Consider the following 17,921-nt stretch of genomic DNA (forward strand, 5'->3'; position numbering starts at 1 on the left):
TTGTTTGTCTCCTCTGATTGTGTAGTTTCAAATAGCCTGTCTTCAAGTTCATTAATTCTGTCTTCTGCTTAATCAATTCTGCTTTTAAAGGACTCTGATGCATTCTTCAGTATGTCGATTACATTCCTAATCACCAGAATTTCTGCTTGATTCTATTTAATTGTTTCAATTTCTTTGTTAAATTTATTTGATAGAATTCTGAATTCCTTCTCTGTGTTATCTTGAATGTCTTTGAGTTTCCTCAAAACAGCTGATTTGAATTTTCTGTCTTAAAGATCACATATCATCGTTTCTCCAGGATTGGTCCCTGGTGCCTTGGTTAGTTCATTTGGTGAGGTCAAGTTTTCCTGGATGATGTTGATGCTAGTAAATGTTCATCCGTGTCTTGGCACTGAATAGTGATATATTTATAGTAGCCTTCACTGTCTGGCCTTATTTGTAGCAGTCCTTCATGGGAAGACTTTCTAGATATTTAACAGACACAGGTGTTGTAATCTAAGCTGTATCTGCTTCAGGGAGCATCCCAAGCCTAGTAATGCTGTGGTTCTTGCAGCCTCATACAGGTACTTCCTTAATGGTCTTGGACAAGATCTGAGAGAATTATCTGGATTAACAGGCAGAGACTCTTGTTCTCCTCCCTTACTTTCTTCCAAATGGAGAATCTCTCTCTGTTCTGGCCCACCTAAAGCTGCGGGAGGAGTGACACAAGCACCCTTGTGGATACCAGCAGTTTGACTGTACTGTATGAGACCCGAAGCCAACCCAGCACTACAAGGCCTGCCCTAACCATTCTTTGGCTACTGCCTACATTCACCCAAGACCATGGAGCTCTACAATCAGCAGGTGGAACAGTCAGCCAGGTCTTTGTCCTTCCCTTCAGGATGGTGAGGTTTCTAGGCCCCAGGTGAGTCCAAAGTTGTCATCCAGGATTCAGGACTAGAGTTAAAAACGTTAGAAGTCTACCTGGTGTTCTATTGTACCACAGCTGAGATGGTACTCAAACCACAAGATGCAGTCCTTCCTCTTCTTTCTTCCCCTTTCTGAATGCAGAAGAGCCTTACCCCACGGCCACCACCACCCTAGGCCACAAGGTGTACAGCCAAACTACTACCAATGCCCCTTTAAGGTCCAAAAACTCCTAAGTCAACTTGTGGTGAATGCTGCCTGGACTGGGAGTCAACTTTCATGGCAGTGGTCTCCTCTCTGGCTCAGGGCAGGTCAGAAATGACATCCAAGAGCCAAGTCCTCAAATTGAAGACCCCAAGAACCTGCTTGATGCTCTACCCTGCTTTGATTGAACTGGTACCTAAGGTGAAGGACAAAGTCCCCTTTACTTTTCCCTCCATTTTTTTTTCAAGCAGAAGGAGTCTTCCCCATAGACACCATAGTTAGGAATGTGCTGAGTCTTACCTGAGACCAGCAAGTCTTAGCAACTCACCCCAGGCTCTTGACATAGTACCTAGATTTTGTTGCTGGTTATTCAGGGCCCAAGAGCTGTTCAGTTAGCAGGTGAATACTGCCAGGATATGTGTTTTTCCTTCAAGGCAGTGGGTTGCTTTTTGGCCCAGTGTATGTCTAAAAATGTCATCTGGAAACTAGGGCCTAGAACAGGGGCCTCACTACTCTGCCTTCTGTCCTAGTTTGCTGTGACTGAGCTGATATCGAAGATGCAAGGCAAAGTCTTCCCCACTCTTCCTTCTCTTGCCCTCAAGCAGAAGGAAGGGGTCTCTTTTGCAACTGCTAGCTATGCAGCCTGGAGTTAGGGTAGGGGTAGTGCCAGCAGCCCCTTGTCTGCCCCAGCTGGTATCTCAATATGTCACATGCCCTCTCCCCACCCACTCCACTGTGTCTGGGCCCAGTTCAGCACTAGGACTCACCTAAGAGTTGGAGTCCTTATGGCCTAGACTGCCTTTCAAGTTTACTTAGAGACCAAAATCACATTGACCATTGGTAGCAAGGTTTGAAGAAACTCAAGTTTGGACCCCTGGGGTGAGTGATTCCCCTCTGGCTAGGGCTACTTTAAATGCTCCCTTCATGGGCAGGTGTCAGCTGAGTTCGATCTAGATTTTAGTTTTGCTCTAACAGAACAGCACTGAGTTCAATGCCTCACAATTGCTGTGTTTTCACTTCCTCAGTGCCCAGAAATGTTCTCTGCACCATGCTATCAATGCCAGGGGCTGGACAGGGGTGCTGTTGGCGATTCAAGACTGTTTTTTTCTTTTTCTCCAGTGCCTCTTACAGCGATATGAAGTTACAACCAGGTACTATGAGTGCTTGCCTGATTTTTGGTACTTATGAAGGTGTTTTTTCTGTGTAGATAGTTGCTAATTTGATGCCCTTTCAGGAGGGATGATTGGTAGAGCCTTCTAGTCTGACATCTTGATCCACCCCCTTCAACAACTTCTACTGACTCAAGAAAAAATGAAAAATTTGATCACTTAAGTATTTGATTCTGAATTTTTTATAAAACATTCTGTTTACAAAACATTTCAAGTCACAATAGCTTCAATAGCAAGTTCTACCAGACATCTAAAAAGAAATAATTTAAATAATATGGAAAGTTTTTTTTTTGTTTTTTTTTTTTAGAAAATAGGAAGAGTATATCTTCTCAGCCATTCATTTTAAGAGAGTAACATAATATAATTTAAAAATGTGAAAAAGGTAGTATGACAAATAGTTTATAGGCCAAGTTCATACTTCCACCTAGATAAAAAATCCTAAGTCAAAAATTAGAAATCTAAGTTAAATATATTTTTTTGTGTGTGACAGGGCCTCAATTTGTCACCCAGGCTGGAGTGCAGTGGTGCAATCTTGGCTTACTACAGCCTCGACCTCCTGGGCTCAAGTGATCCTTCCACCCCAACCCCCCATGTAGCTGGGACTATAGATGCACACCAACACATCTGGCTAATTTTTTTATGTTTGGTAGAGACAGGGTTTTGCCATGTTGCCCAGGCTGATTTCAAACACCTGAGCTCAAGCAATCCACCTGCCTCAGTCTCCCAAAGTGCTAGGATTACAAGTGTGGACCACCATGCCTGGTCTAAATTAAACAGTTATGACAACATAATGCTTTATGACCAAGTTTGATTAATCCCAGGAATGCAAGATTGATTTAACATTTTAAAAAGCAAGCAATATAATTCATACATTGATAGATTCAAGCAGGATTTGGCAAACTGCAACTAATCGGCCAAACCCAACCCATTATTTATTTTTACTAAATTATAGTAAAACACAGCCACACCCTTTTTAAAATTGAAATATGATAATTAAACCTATTTATAGAGCACAATGTGATGTTTCAATACATGTATACATTGTGCAATGATCAAATCAAGGTAATTACTATGTCCATCACCTCAAACATTTATCATTTATTTGTGATGAGAACATTTAAAATCCTCTCTTCTAGCTATTTTTAAATATATGATACATCACTATGTATAGTCATTTTATGGTCACCCTATTGTGTGGTAGAACACCAGAATGTATTCCTCTAAGTGTAACTTATACCCCACAACCAATACTCCCCATTGTCTCCTCCCTATTACCTTCCCTATTCTCTGGTAAATATTGCTGCTATACTTTCTACTTCTACAAGATCAACTTGTTTAGATTCCACATATGAATGAGATCAGAGGTCAGGTAGTATTTGTACTTCTCTGTCTGGCTTATTTCACTTAATATAATGTCCTCTAGATTTATCTATGTTGTCAAAGTGACAGAATACCATTTGTTTGCCTGAATAATATTCCATTCTGTATCTATACCATATTTTCTTTATCTATTGATCCATTGATGGACATGAGATTGATCCTATATCTTGACTGGTGTGAACAATGCTGTAATTAACATGATAGTACAGATATCAACACACTGATTTCATTATTTAAAAATATACACCCAATAATGAGAATGATGGATCCTGTGGTAGACTTATTTGTTCACAGCACCTCGACATTTTTATGGCCATCTTTAAAAAAAATTGTGGGTACATAATAGGTGTACAAGTTTATAGGGCATATGAGATATTTTGATACAGGCATACAATATGTAATAACCATATTTCAAGGTACATGGAGTATCCATCACTTCAGGAATTTATCCTTTCCTTGTGTTACAAACAATCTAAGTATACTCTTTTAACTTTTTTTACAATGGACAATAATTTATTGTTGATTGTAGTCACCCTGTTGTACTAGATCTTATTAATTCTAACAATATATTTCCACCCGCTAACAATCCCTATTTCCTCAATCTCCACAACCATTTTCAACCTCGGGTAAACATCTTTCTACTCACAATCTCCATAAGATTGGTAGTTTTAACTTTCAGCTTTCACAAATAAGTGAAAACATGTAAATTTGTCATACTTTGCCTGAATTATTTCATTTAACAGAATGTCCTCCATTTCCATCTATGTTGTCGCAAATAAAGGGATCTAATTTTTTCTATGGCTAAATAGTACTTCATTGTGTATATGTACCACATTTTCTTTATACGTTCATCTGTGGTGGACACGTAGGTTGCTTCCAAACCTTGGCTATTTTGATCAGTGCTGCAATAAACATGAAAGTGTAGATATCACTTCTATGTACTGATTCCCATTCTTACGGGTATAAATCTATTAATGAGATACTCATTCATGTGGTAATTCTATATCTAGGTTGTGAAAAAACCCTAAGCATTTTCCAAGGAGTTGTACTAATTTACATTCCCACCAAGAATGTATGAGGGCTCCCTTATCCTTGCCAGCATTTGTTACTACCTGTCTTTTGGATATAAGGCATTCGAACTGCGGTGGGATAATATCTTATTGTAGTTTTGATTTGCATTTCTCTGATGGTTAATAATGTTGAGCACCTTTTCTTATACCTGTTTTATCATTTGTATTTCTTCTTTTTAGAAATATCTGTTAAGAACTATTGCCCATTTTAAAATCAGGTTATTGGATTTATTCCTATTAAGTTGTCATATGGATAGTTTGCAAATATTTTATCCCATCCTGTGAGTTACATCTTCACTTTGTAGATTGTTTTCTTTGCTGTACAGAAGCTTTTTAACTTGATACAATTTTATTTGTCCATTTTGCTTTGATTCCTTGTGCTTCTGGGGTATTACTCAAGAAATATTTTCCAGAGAGTTCCCTCAATATATTATTTTAGAAATATCATAGTTTGAAGTATTGGATTTAAGTATTTAGTCCATTTTTATTTGATTTTTATATGGCTAGGTATGGGGTCAAGTTTTAATCTTCTGCATATGGATATTCAGTTTCCTAGCACCATTTATTAAATAGGCTTTCCACAATATATGTTCCTGGCATTTTTCTCAATAATGAGTTTACTGTAAATGTATGGATTTATATCTGGGTTCTATATTCTATTCCATTAGTCTATGTGTCTGTTTTTATGCCAAGACCATGCTGTTTTGGTTACTATGACTCCATAATATAATTTGAAGTCAGGTAATGTGCTTCCTTTAATTTTGTCCTGTTTGCTCAGGATAGCTTTGGTGAGTCTACGTCTTCTGTGGTTCCATGTAAACTTTAGGATTTTTTTTTTTCTGTTTCTGTGAAGACTGTCATTGGTGTTATTTTGACAGAGATTACATTGATTCTGTAGATTTCTTTGGGTAGTATGGACATTTTAACAACATTAATTCTTCAATCCATGAACATGGAATATCTTCCCATTTTTTTGTGTCCTTGTCTATTTCTTACATCAATGTTCTATAGTTTTCACTGTAGAGATATTTCAGTTCTTTGGTTAAGTTAATACCTTGGTATTTTATTTTCTTTGCAGCTATTGTGAATGGGATTACTTTCTTGATTTCCTTTTCAGACTGTTTACTGTTGGCATATAGAAATACCACTGACTTTTGTATGTTGATTTTGTATCCTGACACATTACTGAATTTGTCAGTTCTAATCGTTTTTAGTGGAGGCTTTAGGGTTTTGTTGTTGCTGTTGTTTTACAAATATAAGAGCATCTGCAAACAAGGATAATTTGATTTCTTGCTTTCTGATTTGGATGTATTTTATTTCTTTCTCTTGTCTGATTGCTGTAGCTTTGACTTCCAGTGTGCTTTTCAATGACAGCGATAAAATGGGGTATACATGTAATGTTCTAGATCTTAGAGGATAATCTGTTTTTCTGCATTCAACACAATACTAGCTGTGGGGCTGTTATATATTGATTTAAGTGTATTGAGGTATGTTTCTTCTTGACGAATATCTTTGTGGTGTTCTCTGTATTTCCTGGACTTGAATGTTTGCCTGCCTTGCTAGGTTGGGGAAGATTTCCTGGATAATATCCTGAAGAGTATTTTCCAGCTTGGATTCATTCTCTTTGTCACATTCAGGTACGCCTATCAAACGTAGATTAGGTCTTTTCACATAGTCCCACATTTCTTGGAGATTTTTTTCATTCCTTTTTACCCTTTTTTCTCCAGTCTTGCCTTCCTGTTTTATTTCATTGAGTCAATCTTCGAACTCTGATATCCTTTCTTCTGCTTGGTCAATTCGGCTGTTGATACTTGTGCATGCTTTGCGAAGTTGTCGTGTTGCGTTTTTCAGCTCCATCAATTCACTTATATTCCCTTCTATTTTATCCATTCTCGTTAGCATTTCATCAAATCTTTTTTCAAGGTTCTTAGTTTCTTTGCATTTGGTTAGAACATGTTCTTTAAGTTCACAGAAGTTTCTTACTACCCACCTTCTGAAGTCTGATTCTGTCATTTCATCACACTCGCTCTCCATCCAACCTTGTTCCTTTGCTGGTGAGGAGTTGTGATCCCTTTTAGGAGGAGAGGTGTTCCGGTTTCAGGTGTTTTCATCCTTTTTGCGCTGGTTTCTTCCCATCTTTAAGGATTTATCCACCTGTCGACTTTGTAGTTGCTGGCTTTCAGATTGGGTCTCCAATCTTTCAGATTGACGTTCTGTTTGTTGATGATGAGGTTATTTCTATTTCTTGGTTTCCTGTATGACAGTCTGGCCCCTCTGCTGTAGGTCTGCTGAGGTTCACTCCAGGCCCTGCTTGCCTGGGGTTCACCTGCAGCAGCTGCTGAACAGTAAGGTTTGTTACCAGTTTTCTTCTTCTGCTATCTTTGTCCCAGACGGATACCCGCCTAGTGTCAATCTGATCTCTCCTTTATGAGGTGTCTCTTTGGATATATAGGCGTCAGGGAGCTGCTTGAGGAGACAGTCTCTTCTTTATAGGAGCTCAAATGGTGAGCTGTGAGCTCTGTTGTTCATTCAGAGCTGCTGGGCAGGTATGTTTAGGTCTGCTGCAGCAGAACTCATAAACTGCTTTTTGTTCCCAGGTGCTCTGTCCTAGGGATTTAGTGCTTTATGAGTTTCGGTTATGCTGCTGCCTTCTCTTTTTTTTTTCTTTTTTTCCTTCAGAGCTGCCCTGCCCAGCAAGGAGGCAGCCTAGTCACTGTCTGCCTGTAGAGGCTTTGCTGAGCTGCTGCGGGAGTGAACTTCCCTGCAGTCCTGTTTATGTGGGTGTAGTTAGAACTGCTTTGGCGATCGTGGCCCGCCTCTGTTGAGGCGGAGTCTCTCTGCTGTGGCGGGTTGCCTTGGCAACAGCGGGCTGCCTCAGCAATGGCGGGTTGCCTTGGCAAGGGCGGACTGCCTCAGCATAGGCTGACTACCTCCGTCGTGGTGTGCTGCCTCGGTAATGGTGGACGCCCCTCCCACACAAAGCTGGACCGTCCTGGGTTCATCTGCGCTTGCTGTGAAACTCTCAATCCAGAGTTTCTGGTTGCTGTTCTTTTGTGGGGGTGGGACCAGCTGAGTCTGATCGCCTGGCTCCCTGCCTCAGAGCCTTTTTTAAGTTGGTGTTCCAGTCACCTGTTGAAGAGGCACGAGGGTCTGTTTGTTTTCCCCAGTGGCCACTCACTGCGCTGGCTTAAACAGCGGCACTGAGGTTTGTGGCACTTTTTTTTTTTTTTTTTTTTGCCCTGAAATCTACTGTGCTGGTTCTCTGCTCAGTCCCCTTTTTAAACAGATGAATGGGCGACTTCCCGTGGCTCCAATCACCAGCCAAAAAGGCACCCAGACCGGTGTATTTTGTACAGAGAACCACTGCTCTGGGGCGCCGACAAAGCAGCCGTGCGGGGCAAAGCAGCGGCGCCGGCGGCACAGCCGTGCTGGCCGAAACAGCCGCGCTGGTGACCTGTGGAGCTTCTCCGCCTGGGAATTTCCTAGTCTGTGGGCAATAAAAATGCGGCATCCACTCACCCTCCGCACTTTCACTGGGAGCTGCAATCCCGAGCTGTTCCTAAACGGCTATATTGGATCCTTCCCCCGGTATGTTTCTTTTGCACCCACTTTCTTTGAGGACTTTTATTATAAAAGGATGTTGAATTTTATCAAATGCTTTCCAGAATCAATTAAAATAATTACATGGCTTTTGTCTTTCCTTCTGTTGAAATAATATATTGCATTAATTCATTTGCATATGTTTGGCCATCCTTATGTCCGTGGCATAAATCTCACTTGGTCATGATAAATCATCTTTCTAATAGGTTGTTGAATCTGGTTTGCCAGTATTTTGTTGGGAAATTATGCATCAATGTTCAACAGGGATTTTTGACATGTAATTTTTCTGTGGTTTTAAATGTGTCTTTGTTTGGTTTTTGGTATCAGAGTAATACTGGCCTCATAGACTGAATTTGGAAACATGCCTTCCTCTATTTTTTTGGAATAGTTTAAGTAGGATTGATATTAATTCTTCTTTAAATGTCTGGTAAAATCGGTAGTGAATCCCTCAGGTCATGGGCTTTTCATTGATGGGATACTTTTTTTTTAATGACTTTCATTTCGTTATTTGCTATTGCTCTGGTCAGGTTTTTTATTTATTCGTGGTTCAATTCTTGGTAAACTATGTTTTTAAAGATTTACATACTTCTTCTAGGCTTTCTAGTTTATTGGTATAATTGCTTATAGTAGCCTCTAATGAGCCTTTTAACTTCTTTGGTATCAGTTGTAAAGTCACCTTTTCATTGCTGATTATATTTATTTAGGTCTTCTGTTTTTTTGTAGTTAGTCTGCCTAATTATTTGCAGCTTTTGTTTATCATTTCAAAAATCTAACTTTTCATTTTGTTGGTCTTTTATATATTTTTCTGCTTTCAATTTCATTTATTTTTGCAGTGACATTTCTTATTTGTTTTCTTCTACTAATTTCGGGTTTGGTTTGCTCTTGCTTTTCTAGTTCCTTAAGAGGTATCATTCGGTGTTTATTTCGAGTTTTTCCACTTTTTTTTGGTGTAGACACTTATTGCTATAAATGTACCTCTTAGTAATCCTTTCCTATATCCCATAGGTTTTGGTATGTTGTATTTCCATTTTCAATGGTTTCAAAAATTTTTTAAATTTCTTTCTTAGTTTCTTCATTGCCTCACTGGTCATTTTGGGAGCATACTGTTTCATATCTGTGTGTTTGTATAGTTTCCAATATTCCTCCTATTATTGATTTCTAGATTTATTTCACTGTGATCAGATAAGATGTTTCATATTTTTTGTCATCTTCTCTTTCTTCTTTTCCATGTTCCTTTCAGTGAAGGTGATGTTCTCTCATTAAATGTTTTGATTTCTTTCTTTTAATTATTTTGTGCATCTGTTGTCTGACTTTGATTCTGGATTACTATGAGACTTTCAAATAATATCTTATAAACTGTTATTTTAAACATGTAACAACTTAACACTGTATAAACAAAACAAAAACAAGCTAAGATAAAACAAATAAAACTCTAGAATATAGCTTTTTCTCCCCATTTTAAACAAATTAGTGTTTCTATTTTTATCTTATTATATTGTCTATGTCTTGAAAAGTTGTAGTTATTTGTCAGTTCATCTTGTAGTCTTTCTACTAAAGATGTGAGTAGTTTGCACACCACTACATTGTTCTGTAATTTGCTTTGTAGTCTCTATTACCAGTAAATTTTGTGTCATCAGATAATTTTTTTATTGTACTTTATGTTCTTGGGTACATGTGCAGATCATGCAGGATCGTTGCATAGGTACACACATGGCAATGTGGTTTGCTGCCTCCATCACCCCGTCACCTACATCTGGCATTTCTCCCCATGTTATCCCTCCCCGACCTACCCATCCCCTTGCTGTCCCTCCCTTGGCCCCCTACAGCATCAGGTGTACATGCAAGATAGTTGCATAGGTACACACATGGCAGTGTGATTTGCTGCCTTCCTCCCCTTCACCTATATCTGGCATTTCTCCCCATGCTATCTCTCCCCAGCTCCCCACCCCCCACTGGCCCTCCCCTATTTCCCCCCAACAGTCCCAGTGTGTCATGCTCCTCCCCCTGTGTCCATGTGTTCTCATTGTTCAACACCTGCCTATGGGTGAGAACATGCAGTGTTTTATTTTCTGTTCTTGTGTCAGTTTGCTGAGAATGATGATTTCCAGATTCACCCATGTTCCTACAAAGGACACGAATTCATCGTTTTTGGTGGCTGCATAGTATTCCATGGTGTATATGTGCCACATTTTCTTTATACAGTCTATCATTGACGGGCATTTGGGTTGGTTCCAAGTCTTTGCTATTGTGATCAGTGCCACTATGAACATAAGTGTGCACGTGTCTTTATAATAGAATGATTTATAATCCTTTGGATATATACCCAGTAATGGGAATGCTGGGACAAATGGTATTTCTATTTCTAGGTCCTTGAGGAATCACCACACTGTCTTCCACAATAGTTCAATTAATTTATACTCCCACCAACAATGTAAAAGCATTCCTATTTCTCCACATCCTCTCCAACATCTGTTGTCTCCTGATTTTTTCAATGATCGCTGTTCTAGCTAGCACAAGGTGGCATCTCAACGTGGTTTTGATTTGCATATCTCTAATGACCAGTGATGATGAGCTTTTTTTCATGATTTTGGCTGCATAAATGTCATCTTTTGAAAAGTGTCTATTCATATACTTTGTCCACTTTTTGATAGAGTTCTTTTTTTTTTCTTGTAAATTTGTTTCAGTTCTCTGTAGATTCTAGATATTGCCTCTTTGTCAGATGGGTAGATTGCAAACATTTTCTCCCATTCTGCTGGTTGCTGGTTCACTCTATTGATAGTTTCTTTTGCTGTGCAGAAGTTCTTACGTTTAATTAGATCACATTTGTCTATTTTGCTTTTTTTTGCCATTGCTTTTGGTGTTTTAATCATAAAGTCTTTGCCCATGCCTATGTCCTGAGTGGTATTGCCTAGATTTTCTTCTAGAGTTTTTATGGTGTTAGGTTATGCATGAAGGGACTACAGCTCTATGATCTTGGATGGTAATGGCACCAGTGCCAGTGGTGCAGGCACCCTCACTGCAATGTTAGTAATTGTGTGCTGAGTTATATTGGCTCCAGGGTTGGGGTGAATCCCAGATCTCTATGGTAGCTGAGCTGGTACCTGAAGCATAAACACACTCATAGAGACCTTCCTGCAGGACTTGGAGTGTGAACTAGCTTGCTATGGTGATGGCTGCAGTGTTTGGGGTATGTGGAGGATGAAGCTACAGAGTCCAGGACTAAGTGACAGCACTTGGGAGAGCTGTGGTTTGGGATTGGGGAAGATGTTCAGGGCTGGGAGAGGTAGCACTTTCTTTCTTGAAACAGCTCAATAGTAGCTTCTTCTTGTGAGTGTGGGAAGGGTGTATAGCTGTTTCTTCCTCTCTGGATTTCTCCAAGGAAAATGGCTGTTGGTTATTTCAGTGGCAAAGGATGGCAGTGTCTTCTGCAGAGTAGGTTGCTGGGGATCACAGTGGATCCTGCTGCATGTATGATACTGATAGCCTCTTTCTTCTTTGTTCATAACCAATTGGCATCTCAGGTATGCCAATCTTACCAGCAACCATTTCTGTGTGCATATTCACCATTCTTTTGCTCCACTGTCGTTAAAGATTGTTTAATTGGCTTTTTAGTCATTTCAGGGTTATTTTGGTTTCGTCCTTCCACCTGTGCCAAGAAACGATGCAGAAAGTGAGGCAGCTACATGGTAGTAAGCTTTCCATTTAAGCCCATCAGGCTAGTGGAGAGAGCTGTGTGGATAGCTGTCTATATTTGTTTTCTTGTTAGAGAAATGAAGGCTGGTATCTGCTACTCTGCTATTTTGGTGATGTCCTTCCAGCTCAGACTTCTATGATCTTCTTTTGCAAAAATTTTTTAAAAATGGTACTTGGTAAATGTTTGATAGTTTCTTGAGGATGAGATCTTTATCATATTCTACTTCTGTAGCCCTCTTGACACTCCTCAGCAGAGTACTGGCAGGTAGGATAGTTAAATGTAAGTGTTAGAAAGGGACGCAGACATTACCTCATTTTATGCTGCCATGTTCATGAGGTTTTCAAAAGTTTGATACTTTGCAAATGTCATTGAACGAGTTGTTGGTTGATTATTTAAGCTATTTACTATCTCCTAAATTGAGAAGCTAGCGATTAGATTTTCAAATATGCCCACATGATTTGGCTGTAACTGTGTTTCTCCTTCCCCCCCTTCTTCTCTCCCTCTTTTCTTCCTTCTTTTCTATTTCAATATTCACTTATTAAACTACAATAGTAATACATACTTGCATAAAAACTCAAGAATTCGTGTTTAATGTAAAAACAAAAATCTTCCTCCAAACTCCCTCCCCATAGATAAATAATGTTATCAGTTTTCTGAGTACTCTCCTACATGTTTCTATATCTTTTTCTATCTATCTATCTATCTATCTATCTACCTACCTACCTATCATCTATCTCTGCCTATCTGTCATTTTTTCCATAAACAGACATATACAAATATTCTACAGTGTATTTTCAACACCAAACAATTCACCATGAGCAAATTTTAAATCAGCATGTTGAAATGCTCTTTTATAAAAGAATATATGATATTTCAATATATTGAAGCATTATAAATCAATCTTCACGTTGATAAACTTTTATAACCTTTTCCCCTATTTAAAGCAATGTTGCAACATACTTGCTAGTTATGGCTACATTTTTAAAGTCTGTTATTATACTAAACAATTAAAAAAATAAAATTATATGCATACAAGCCCTTGAAAGCAGTGAAGAAAATGGTTCTGAGTGATGCTTTTAAAAAAAGCATAAAGCCTAAAAATTCATTGAGCACTATTAAGATTGATAAATAAGGTTTTGTTTAAAATACAAATATGAAAGAATAAAAGTAAAACTAAATAAGTTAGGACCATTCAAAACAGGTATTACTGAACAGAAAATGACCCAGTTACTAAAGGACAAACTGCACTATGAAAATTGCAACTATCATGTGGAGTATTCAAGTTGCATGGAAGCAATAAACAGACTGTAATTGACTGATAAAAGCTAGGATAAATGGTTATAACAGTATAAATGATAAAGGAAGAGATAAGAATATTGAAAAAATTTAACAATATATCCAAAGAAAATAGATTGACCACGTTTTTGTACTTTTATAGCAACAGTTAATATTCATCAAATGGCAATGTGCCCAGCAGTGTCCAAAATAAAATGTAATACTAGGTATGATTATGTTGTAGAAACCAATTCTCTTAAAATATCCTTTTTAAAAACAACCAGGACCACTATAATGGAAGGTTGCCTTTATGATATAAATAGACTAGAAACTCCTTGAAAGTAGCAGCTGTGTCTAATTACATTTCCAGTTTCCAGAGGTATGGCTAGAAGTAGGTCCTTTTTTCTACCAATGAATGGAGCTTTACAAAGAACGGATTGACACACAAAATATGGGTAAATTATAAGCCATTTTAAATGGTTGCCTTCTATCCTCTCTAGACCCAATAAAGGAAGACAATGAGACTCCATAGTTCAGTTAAGGTTTACAGTCCTTACCACTCCAGATTGGATACAGGACATCTTACATGAAAAATAATGGTGGAGGGATTTTATTTTGATAACCTGACAGTTTCCAAGGTGATTGAGCCCTTTTATATCCAGTTGGGAGAGAAATAAAACCTCCGCTAGGGATATATAGCAGCTACACTAGATTCATTATCATTGCCTCAAGTTGACATAAAGAAATAAGAATTGAGCCCTTACATTTACAGGATCACTGGGAGAAGTCTTGATTATTAGTGACTTTTAAAGAGAGTGGCCAGGCAATAAGAGGCTTGGCTGCCAGAGTAAACCTCTTAAGTTATGTAGCTAAAAGCCAAGCACAAAATTTGATCTCAAACATAGCATGGTGCTGAAATTCAAACTTCTGTATTTAAAACAAGTTACCTTAGTGAGCTTTATATCTAAGGACCATAGCTTGAGTCAATTTATGGAAAAGTCTGATGACTAAATAAGAAAATGACATTGTGAAGTGACATTTACTTCAGGAAGCACAGGGTCCATAAAAGAAGTTGTCTCAGGGATACCTTACTAAGACATAATTCAAAACTGTTCACATTGCCTTCTCATATGAAGCAAACCATGGAACACATGAGAGACTGGTGGAGATTCAAATTTCTTATCTTATTCCACTCTTAAGGGAAGTATTTAATTTGTATATCCTGGGCCCAATAATTGGAGATATGTTCCAAGAGAATGGGAAGGTAATAAACATTCTTTGACTTACTCTGTGTTAAACTAGCCCTTTTTTAGCCAAAAAAATATATTACCACTTTTTAAAATCTGCACAAATCCTCTTTTCACGTGATCCTGAATTATTTCTCATAATAAACTTAAATTGATCTCTCTACTTCTAAGTTTTAAATTTATATCTTCTTCACTCTTACCCACTTACTCTCATTCTTACCAACCATCCATTGTACCAAAACCAGATTAATCTTCTGAAACACTGAGTTTCTTTGGCTAGGCCTCTACTCCAAACACTTTACTGTCTCACCAATCTTTCTCATAATTAAGTCTGAACTTCTTAGCCTACTTTCAAGTACTTTGTACTTTGAAATCTCTCTCCATCTTTACTGTCACATGCTCATTTTATCTCAACAACACCTCCTCCACATGCACACATACACATTGAAACTTTCACCCTGTGGATGCCTTATTAGGACTATTGAATGTTATTTTAAAATCTCATTACTTATTTCTAACAAAGAATAATAATTAACTCTATCCCTTTTAAAGAGATTACATGCTAGTCAAACAGGAGTGATGATCTATAGTATCTGGCAGAAGAAATGTCTATGCAGCAAAGTGTTCAAGATGTGGTTGCTTCTAGCAGCCTATGCTAAGATGTGGGAACAAAGAAATGACTTAAATTTGGAACTTATATTTAAAGGGGAAGCAGAGCATAAAATTTGCAGGTTGGCCATGTGGCAGAGAAAGAAAAGCTTTTTGGCAGGGAAGTTGAAGCAGGCTATGGAGCAATCACTTGCTAGAGATATTTGTGTAACAAGAAGAATCCAAATGCTGATAAACAAGATAATGAGGAAAAGGCCTCGAAGGCATTTCAGAGACCTTCAGGAAAGTTTCTCCCATCACAGGCCTCAAGGCTTAGACGGAGAGAAGAATGGTTTTGTGGGCCAGACACAGGGCCCTGCTGCCCTATGCAACCTTGGGACACTGCTCCCTACATCCAGGCCACTCTGGCTCCAGCCTCAGCTCAGAGGGCCCTAGATACAGCTTGTGCTGCTGCTTCAAAGGGTACAAGCTGTAAGACTTTGCAGATACCAAGTGATATTAAGCCTGTGGGAAAATAGAGTGCAAGAATTGAGGCATAAGAGCCTCTGCCTAAATTTCAGAGGATGTATGGAAAAGCCTGGGTGCTCAGGCAGAAGCCTGCTGCAGGGACAGAGCCCTCATGGGGAACCTCTACTAGGGCAGCTCAGAGTACTGCCACACAGAGTTCCCACTGGGACACTGCCTAGTGGAACTGTGAGAGAGAGTTACCATATTTCAGACCCCACAATGTATATTCTGTTGGTTTTGGGTTGAGAGTTCTGTAGATACGTATTTGGTCCACATGATCCAGAGTTGCGTTCAGATACTGAATATCTTTGTTAAATTTCTATCTCAATGATCTGCCTAATATTGTCAGTGGGGTGTTGAAGTCTCCCACTATTATTGCATGAGAGTCTAAGTCTCCTTGAAGGTTTCTAAGAACTTTCTTTATGAAACTGGGTACTCCTGTATTGAGTGAATATATATTTAGGGTAGTTAGCTCTTCTTGTTGAATTGAAGCCTTTACTATTAAGTAATGCCTTTCTTTGTCTTATGCTAATTTCTGCAGGTGGCTTGAATTTCTCCCCAGAAAATGGGTTTTTCCTTTCTATTGCATAGTCAGTCTGCACATTTTCCAAACTTTTATGCTCTGCTTCCCTTGTAAAACTAAATGCCTGTAACAGCACCCAAGTCACATCTTAAATGCTTGGCTGCTTAGAAATTTTTTCTTCCAGATACCCTAAATCATCTTTTCCAAGTTTGAAGTTCCACAAATCTCTAGGGCAGGGGCAAGATTCTTCCAGTCTCTTTGCTAATACATAAAAAGAGTCACCTTTGTTCCAGTTCCTAACAAGTTCCTCATCTCCATCTGAGACCACCTCAGCATGGATTTCAATGTTCATATCACTAGCATCATTTTAGGCAAAGCCGTTCAACAAATCTCTAGGAAGTTCCAAACATTCTCACATTTTCCTGTCTTCTAGGCCCTTCAAACTGCCCCAATCTCTGCCTGTTTCTCGGTTCCAAAGTTGTTTCCACATTTTGGGGTCTCTTTTCAGCAATGCCTCACTCTACAGGTATGAATTTACTGTATCAATCCGTTTTTATGCTGTTGATAAAGACATACCTGAGACTTGGAAGAAAAAGAATTTTAATTGGACTTACAGTTCCACATGGCTGGGGAGGCCTCAGAATCATGGTGGGAGGCAAAAGGCACTTCTTACATGGTGGTGGCAAGAGAAAATGAGGAAGAAGCAAAAGCAGAAACCCCCAACAAACCCATGAGACCTCACGAGACTTACTCACTATCACAAGAATAGCATGGAAAAGACCAGCTCATATGATTCAATTACCTCCCTCTGAGTTGCTCTACAACACATAAGAATACTGGGAGATACAATTCAAGTCAAGATTTGGGTGGGGACACAACCGAACCATATCACTCTATTATATTACCCTGTATCATTTTTTGGTATTATTTATGACTATCTTAAATTATCTTATTTACTTGTTTCATGTCTTTCTCCTCCCACTAAATTTATATGCTCTATGAGAAGAAGAGCTTTGGCTGTCTGGTTCACCGAAGTATTTCCAGCACTTGAAACAGTGCAGGGCACAGAATAATCACTCAACGAATGTTTATTTGCTGGACAAACGAATGATGATGTAAAGGCAATTTATGTCTTCACATTCCTGGGACTTGGTGATTTGGATTGCATCCCTCTCTAAAGGAAGCTAGTTATTTTGCCCTGATTCTTCCTCCAGTCTCTGCCTTGGACTCTTTTCAGATCCTATCAGTCTGTGCACCTTCTCTCCTCCAGAATGAGAACTTCTGACATGCCTAATGATCAGGGCTGACATTTATATGGCATAGGCTTTTTATGGTCTTTGTTAAGTGGGTGCCTTAACCCAAATCATTAAGGCACTTATTATCAGATTGATGGATAAGACAAGTCCGATGGTAGTTCCTGCTGTCAAACAGAAGTTTCAATGAAGGGGGTATTTTATTGTGGTATTAGGTATTAAATATATATGCTTATTTTTTTTTCAGCCAAAATGGTTTCTTTCTATTGATAAAGTAAAAATCCAGGACCGTTACTGAAAAAAGAGAGTGAGATTATTACAGTACCAGAGCCACAATTTTCTAGTTACTAGAAGCTATTGCAGACACAGCTGTCTCAGCAGAATCACCAATCACCCTGTTATTTACTATCTTTTTGTTTCAGGTAAGGACCAAAACAGAAATTCTCTGTGTTAAGTTAAATATCATAAACACTGTTATTTAAGA

The sequence above is a fragment of the Sapajus apella genome, unplaced genomic scaffold (assembly GCF_009761245.1).
Source record: "Sapajus apella isolate SASKATOON/1434 unplaced genomic scaffold, GSC_monkey_1.0 scaffold104, whole genome shotgun sequence".
Classification (NCBI taxonomy): Eukaryota; Metazoa; Chordata; class Mammalia; order Primates; family Cebidae; genus Sapajus; species Sapajus apella.